Raw genomic sequence first — 7,500 nt, 5'->3', positions numbered from 1 at the left:
GGAAGCGGCGCGTGGAGAGTCGCCGAAAAATCCTGTCTGAACTCGGTCGTCTCGGAGAGTGTGCTGCGTGGGCGGCGAGGAGGAGCGGGAGGGCGGAGGACCCACGGAAGTGCCAGCGGAAAGGGAAAGGAAAAAACATTGTGAATTAACGAGGAAGATAGAAAATAAGAAAAAAAAGAACCATAAAAGAAAACAAGTCAATAAGAAAAAGCCTTAAGCATATAAAAAAGAAATCAAAGAATAAGAAAAAGAAAGAAAGAGAGAAAAAAAACAAACAAACGAAGAAGCATTAATAAAAGAAGATAAGAAAGATTATGATTCCTCATGAGTGTCTTGGTGTCCCCCAGCAGGAAGCCGCAGCAGAACACGTGATACGCTAAGACAAGGCGTGTGACGGGGACCTCCACCCCACGGTTTCTCTCGCAGTGACGGTGTGCGCACCGCGGCGAACCGGTGAGTGACAGTCGCCTTTGTTCAGCCGTCACTGTGACGCTCTCGAGGAGGACAGAGGCTCGCTCGCCCCTCCTCGTGGCTGGGGGGGGGGGGGAGGAGAAGGGAAGGAAGGGGAGGGAGGGAAAAAGGGAGAAGGGAGGGAAGAGGAGAGAAGGGAGGACGAGGGAGGGAAGAGGGAGAGAAGAGGGGAGAAGGGAGGAAGAGGGGAGAAGGAAGGACGAGGGAGGGAAGAGGGTGAGAAAAGGGAAGGAGAGGTAAAGAGGGGGAAAGGGAAGGGAATGAAAGGAAAGGGAAAAGGAGGGAGAAGAGGGAAGGAGGAGAAGGAAGAGGGAACAGAAGAGATAGGAAGAGGTAAGAAGAGAAAGGAGAGAAAGAGAAGGAAGAGGGAGAAGAAATAAGAATAAGTGAAGAGGGAAGCGTGAACAAGGTAGTATGAGGGAGATAGAGAGAAAACTGGAGACGAAACGGAAGAAAGAATTGAGAAAATAAGGGAGGGATAGAAAATGAGGGAAAACGAAGGTGAGAAACAACAACAAAAGAGAAAAGAACATAACAGAAAAACAAGGGAAGTTAAAAAACAACAACCAGCAGACATAACAAATAAACCAAACGAGAAATCAAATTTGATAAATAAACTAAAACAACAGAGAAAGAGACCAAGAAATTAGCTACCAAAGAGTTTCAAGTTATCTCGGCAGAATCTCGGATGATAGTCCTCTCAGAAGGTTAATGAGTCGTGTTACTGCAGGTTCATTGCGTGAGAGGACTTCCCAGTATAAGTTATCAGAGAGTAGGAGAGTATAAGGATATAGGATAGGGGGTCTTCAGCCAGAAAAGGAGGTGGGGGGTGGGGATGTAGGGTCAGGGGAAGGTGAGTATAGGTATTAGATTCTCTCGCATACATGTACATATACAGATACACGTACGCGCGCACTCATAGACTCACGGACGCACTCAAACACTCACACACACACACACACACACACACACACACACACACACACACACACACACACACACACACACACACACACACACACACACACACACACACACACACAAACTCACATACACAAACACACATAGACACACACACACACACACACAAACACACATACACACACGCACGCAAACTCAGCATAACACAGTACTATCAGAAATTAAAAAAAAGAAACACAAAACACAACAACAAGATAAAACAAATAAAATGAAAGACAAAATAAAGCTAAACACACACACACACACACGTACAAAAAAGCACAAAAAACAACAGAATAAAACACACACATAAAACACAAAAAACAGAATAAAACACACACACACAAAACACAAAAAAACAACAGAATAAAACACACACATAAACACCGGGACAGGGAAACGAACACACCCTCTTTTGCGACCATGTTTTGACTGGGCATTTCGATAAGCTTGTGTTGAGGGGAATAATGCCCATAAGCGTGATTAGAAGTAAGGGGAAAGCGGCCCTCATACACGGCATCGTCAGTAGATAAGGAGGAGGGAGCTGAGGGCATGAAAGAGGGAAGAGAAAAAAAAAAAAAGAAAAAGGCCATTTCTGAGGCAGTTTATGGTCTTCGTGAATATCTTGAAGAGGAGGAGGGACTGTATAGCATGGCAAGAGATTGTTGTTTTTCTCTCTATTATTCTTTCTCTTCCTCTTCTTCTTCTTGTCTTGTTTATTTTGTTGTTTTGGATCGAGGGGTATAGATGTTTTTTTCTTTATTATTCTTTCTCTTATTCTTCTTCTTGTTTTGTTTATTTTGTTGTTTTGGATCAATGTGGATAGGTGTTTTTTTTCTTTATTATTCTTTCTCTTATTCTTCTTGTTTTGTTTATTTTGTTGTTTTGGATGGATGTGGATAGTTTTTTTTTCTTTATTATTCTTTCTCTTATTCTTCTTCTTGTCTTGTTTATTTTGTTGTTTTGGATCGATGGGTATAGATGTTTTTTTCTTTATTATTCTTTCTCTTATTCTTCTTTTTGTTGTTTTGTTTATTTTGTTGTTTTGGATCAATGTGGATAGGTGTTTTTTCTTTAATATTCTTTCTCTTGTTCTTCTTGTTTTGTTTATTTTGTTGTTTTGGATCAATGTGGATAGGTGTTTTTTCTTTAATATTCTTTCTCTTGTTCTTCTTGTTTTGTTTATTTTGTTGTTTTGGATCAATGTGGATAGGTGTTTTTTTCTTTATTATTCTTTCTCTGATTCTTCTTCTTCTTGTTTTGTTTATTTTGTTGTTTTGGATCGATGTGGATAGGTGTTTTTTTCTTTATTATTCTTTCTCTGATTCTTCTTCTTCTTGTTTTGTTTATTTTGTTGTTTTGGATCGATGTGGATAGGTGTTTTTTTTTCTTTATTATTCTTTCTCTGATTCTTCTTTTTGTTGTTTTGTTTATTTTGTTGTTTTGGATCAATGTGGATAGTTTTTTTTCTTTATTATTCTTTCTCTTATTCTTCTTCTTCTTGTCTTGTTTATTTTGTTGTTTTGGATCGATGTGGATAGATGTTTAAGGACGAAGAGGCAGATTAGAAGATAGAGGTCGCGGGTTATTCGGTATTTTCTTCAATTTGGTTTATTCTCATTTGTCCAATTCCTTTTCGCATTCTTTCTTCGCCTCCAATCCTCTTCTCTCATCTTCCTTATATTCCGAACATTTCTTCTTCTCTCTCTCTTTTCTCTCTTTACTTCTTTTGTCTTATTCTTATTCTTCTTCCCATCTCTTGCTCCTTGTTTCTTTCCTTCTTCATCTTCTTCTTTATCTTTTCTTCTTCCTCATTTTCCTTTATTCTTCTTCTGTATGTTTATTTTTCCTCATTCTTCTTCCTTATCCTTCATCCTTATTCTCCTTTCTCATTCCTCTTCCTTAATCTCCTTCCCTATTACTCTTCCTTATTCTCCTTCCTCATTTCTATTCCTTATTCTCCTTCTTCCTTATTTTCCTTCCTCTTCCTTGTCTTTCCTCATTATTCTCCTTCCTCCTTCCTCTTCCTTGTTTTCCTTCCCTATCCTTCTTCCTTATTTTCCTTCTTCTTCCTTATCCTCCTTTATTGTCCTTCCTCATTCCTCGTCCTTGTCTCTTTTCTTATTCTCCTTCCTCATTCCTCTTCCTTATCCTTCTTCTTCTTCATTCCTCTTCCTTTTTCTCCTTACACATATTCCTCCATTTATTCTCCTTACACATATTCCTCCCTTTATTCTCCATTCTCTCTTCCCCCTCTTGTTAAAAAAAAAAAAAAAATCGGGCGTTGTGTTCTTTCCCTCTTTATTCGTTTATGACTTTTTCTCCTTTCAACCCTTGGCTCTTCTGCCCGCACTTCCTTCCGCGTTTTATGTTCTTGAAGAACATCTGTTTCGTGGAGATTCTCGATTGAGTTTTTTTTCTTTCTTTCTTTTCTGTTCTTAAACTTTTTTTTCTGTGTGTTTGACTGACTTTCTGGTCGTGTTTTTTTTAGATTGTTTTGTGTGTCTGTTAGGGTTTCCTTCTCTGCCTCTTTTAAACTTTGTGTTGTCAGTCTCTCTCTTTCTTTCTTTCTTTCTTTCTCTCTCTCTCTCTCTCTCTCTCTCTCTCTCTCTCTCTCTCTCTCTCTCTCTCTCTCTCTCTCTCTCTCTCTCTCTCTCTCTCTCTCTCTCTCTCTCTCTCTGTTTCTTTCTCTCTCTCTCTCTCTCTCTCTCTCTCTCTCTCTCTCTCTCTCTTGTCTCTCTTATTCTCTTCTTCTACTCTCTCTCTCTCTCTTTTTCATATATCTTTCTTTTTTCTCTCTGTCACTCCTCCTCTGCCTCTTTTACACGATGTGTCATCACTCTCTTTCTGTCTCTCTCTCTCTCTCTCTCTCTCTCTCTCTCTCTCTCTCTCTCTCTCTCTCTCTCTCTCTCTCTCTCTCTCTCTCTCTCTCTCTCTCACTCTCTCTCTCACTCTCACTCTCACTCTCACTCTCACTCTCACTCTCACTCTCACTCTCACTCTCTCTCTTCTCTCTCTCTCTCTATCTATTTACCATTTATCCCTCTCTCTTTCTCTTTCCTTTAACTCCTCCCTTTACTTTATCCCTGTGCTTCTCCCTTCCCTCCCTTTCCTCTTTGTATCTATATTCTCCCTCTTTTTATTCTTCGCATTCCTTCTTCCCCAATCTTTGGGGAAGAAGGGGGGGAGGGGAAAAGAGAGAAAAGGGGAGAGGAGGAGAGGGGAAAAAGAGAGAAAAGGGGAGAGGAGGAGAAAAGAGAGAAAAGGGGAGAGGAGGAGAAAAGTGAGAAAAGGGGAGAGGAGGAAAATTGGTGAAAGGAGAAAAGGAAAGATAGTAGAATAAGGGGGAAAAGAAAGTGGCGGAACAAGGGGGGGAGAACGAGAGAGGAGGATTTAGGGAAGGAAGGGATGGGAGAGAGAGGAAGGAAAAGATGGGAGAGGAGAAAGGGAGGAAGAAGATGGGAGGAGAAGGGGAGGAGGAAAGGGAAATCGGAGAGAAGCGGAAAGGGATAGGAGATGGGGGAGGGGGAAGGAAGGAGAGGGATGGGAGAGAGGGAGAGATGATGAGGGAAGAAAAGGGGGTGGGAGAGAGGAAAGGAAAAGGAAGGAGGGATGGGAGAGAGGAGTGAGGAGAAAGGGATGAAGAGGAAGGGGATGAAGAAGAGGAGAAGAAAAAGGAAGAAAGGAAAGGGAAACAGGGTGAGAGGGTAAGGGGAAAAAGGGGGATAGGAGAGAGAGGGAGAGAAGGGAAGCAAAGGATAGGAGAGGGGGGGGGGAGAAGAAGGGGAAAACTAGAGACAGAGAGAGAGGGGAGAGAAGAAGGGGAAAACTAGAGACAGAGAGAGAGGGGAGAGAAGAAGAGGTGAACCAGAGAGGGGGGGGGGGTGAGCGAGCCATACTGTCAGCCCGGACGCCTGCGATCTATCTATTCTTAACATGATAAATTAGCTCATTAGTCTTTCGTCAGTTATTACCTCTTTACGATTCTAATTGATAAACGACTTTCCTCATGTTTCCGGATTAGAGTGTTTGAAGTATAACTGCAGTTGATTAAAGAAGATGCAAATATAATTAATTGAACTAAAAGATGGACCTTCACGTACCTAGTAAGAAAAAAAAAAAAAATCACAAAAAAATATATATATATATATATATATATATATATATATATATATATATATATATATATATATATAATGTATATACTGAACAAAACTGCCGTTATACTTAAGTCGTATTTAACAACCTTAATTCGCAATAAATTGTTAGTGTCTTTAGAAATATAAAGACTCAGAGAGGTGCATCATGTCGCCTCATGACCTAGTCACATGGATTTAGTCTAATTTTAGGTCTGTGCGATAACCCGAAAGTAATATTTATATTGCGTTTTAATCCTTAACATTGCTCACTGTTCATGCTGGGCTCTGCTGCACTCTGCGCCGTGTGCGTCCTAACAGTGTCAAGGTGAAGTTATAATGGTAGACGGTCTCTGTGTACGCCCCGCTTTGTTTTTTATTCCCTGATCTGTCAGATTAGTTTTTGTTTTGTATTTTTACGAAAATGTTATTATTATTACTATTTTTTTATTATTACAGTTCTTATAGATGTTCTGAATATTTCATTTAGGCTTTTTTTCTTATTCCCAATGAATCCATTTTCTTTAATCTATTTTCTTGTTTATTGTTTTGTTTTCATGTGCTACATTCCCCTCACCTTAACCCAGATTTATTTTTAAAACATATTCCGTCTTATCTTCACTGTTTTCATTCGTTGCTCCTTTTTTAAAATGAATTTTCTTACTAAAATGTTAGCAAGTAACCATTAGCAGGTGAACAACCCTTATTGATCTCTCAACAGACAACGAAAAAAAAAGTTAATCATGATTAGTTTAATCACAGTAGCTCCCCCTCTGGCGTGTTTTGCCGCACCCTCCTAACCCCACCCATCCTTCAGTAAAAATAAAAAATAGAAAAAAAGGAAAAAGAAAAAGAAAAAAAGAGAAGAATTAACTTTCTTTCCCTTGTCAGACCCCATGTAGAAATTGCCTTAACCTCGAACCCCAAATAGAAATAGAGACTGATACCACGGTAGCTTCGCGTTGACCTCCGTGTGCGCAAGACGTGTTTCTTCTTTCTTTTTTTAAAAATCTCACTCCTCTCTTTCTAGCTTCACTCTCACTTGCATTCAAATTTCAAAACTATTTTCTGTCTGATGACGAGCTCGGGTTACGCGTGACGAGGCCTGAGAAAGGACATTGCTGAGGTGATTGTCTTTGTGTCACTAAGCGCTCTTTCCTTCCAACAGCCATTATGGAGTGTTAGGTGAGTGTGCGCTTGGCTCGCCGTCGGCGCTCAGGCCTTCTCTCTCCTTCTTGGCTCGCTAATCTGCATTTCGCTGACTGCTGAGCTAACACGCCTTTGCTGAGACGTTTGATGATGTATATGCTTTTGCGTGTTTTTGCTTTTTTCTGGTTTTGTTTTATCTATCTATCTTTATTCATTTGTGGTTGATTAAGATAAGCTTTGGCCTCGAAGCGAGCAGGAACCCAAAGCCGCTGTCGACTTTGCATCTGCTGTGGCTAACACGAATGGGATTTCTGGGTGTTTGCGTGTGGCTACTTTTGTTGATTTGCGATAAATCTAATTTGTCCATTAACTCCTTCTTTCGTGCATGTGCTCAGGCAGGGACGAGGATTTTCAACTGTCCTTGGCGTGATTGCTTCGGCTTGTCCTTCGAGATAATAATAATGTGCCTTTTTCTTCTTCTTTTTTTGCTTTGTCTATAAGGTAAGTCAAGCTACATTTTTTTCATGCGTGGGTCTTTCGGGTGTTCGTGTTTTTGCGTGCCTTTACATGCTGCATGCTAGGATCTAAGTATTTATAATGATTCCCGTGATGAGATTTCGTCACCATTTCGTATGTGATTCATATCTACATGTATAGAAGTAGAAGCTTTTCATCATTAGTGTTATTCCACGCATGTCAGTCATGGTGTTTCAGGTAAACTTGTGTGCAAGGATGCAGGTGATAATTAATCAACATTAATAATCACACCAGGTCTGATTTTACG

General features: G+C 40.2%; 1 protein-coding gene across 10 annotated transcripts in view; it reads left to right on the top strand.

Annotated features, from left to right (window-relative positions):
• LOC113817877 (inactive dipeptidyl peptidase 10) overlaps positions 1-7,500 on the top strand; it is a 201,631-nt gene that overhangs the window by 10,067 nt on the left and 184,064 nt on the right. For 6 of the 10 annotated variants that reach the window (XM_070137997.1, XM_070137989.1, XM_070137996.1 and 3 more), the window contains exons 2-3: positions 1-453; positions 6,736-6,752. The exon at positions 1-453 is cut by the window's left edge and continues 177 nt beyond it. The gene's annotated coding sequence lies outside the window, so the exon portion shown is untranslated. The remainder of the gene's footprint in view (positions 454-6,735; positions 6,753-7,500) is intronic. The other 4 variants (XM_070137998.1, XM_070137990.1, XM_070137994.1 and 1 more) reach the window with 3 other exon arrangements.

This window comes from Penaeus vannamei, chromosome 24 (assembly GCF_042767895.1).
Source record: "Penaeus vannamei isolate JL-2024 chromosome 24, ASM4276789v1, whole genome shotgun sequence".
Classification (NCBI taxonomy): Eukaryota; Metazoa; Arthropoda; class Malacostraca; order Decapoda; family Penaeidae; genus Penaeus; species Penaeus vannamei.
The sequence above is the reverse complement of the archived record's forward strand: the minus strand, read 5'-3'. Positions and strand labels throughout refer to the sequence as shown.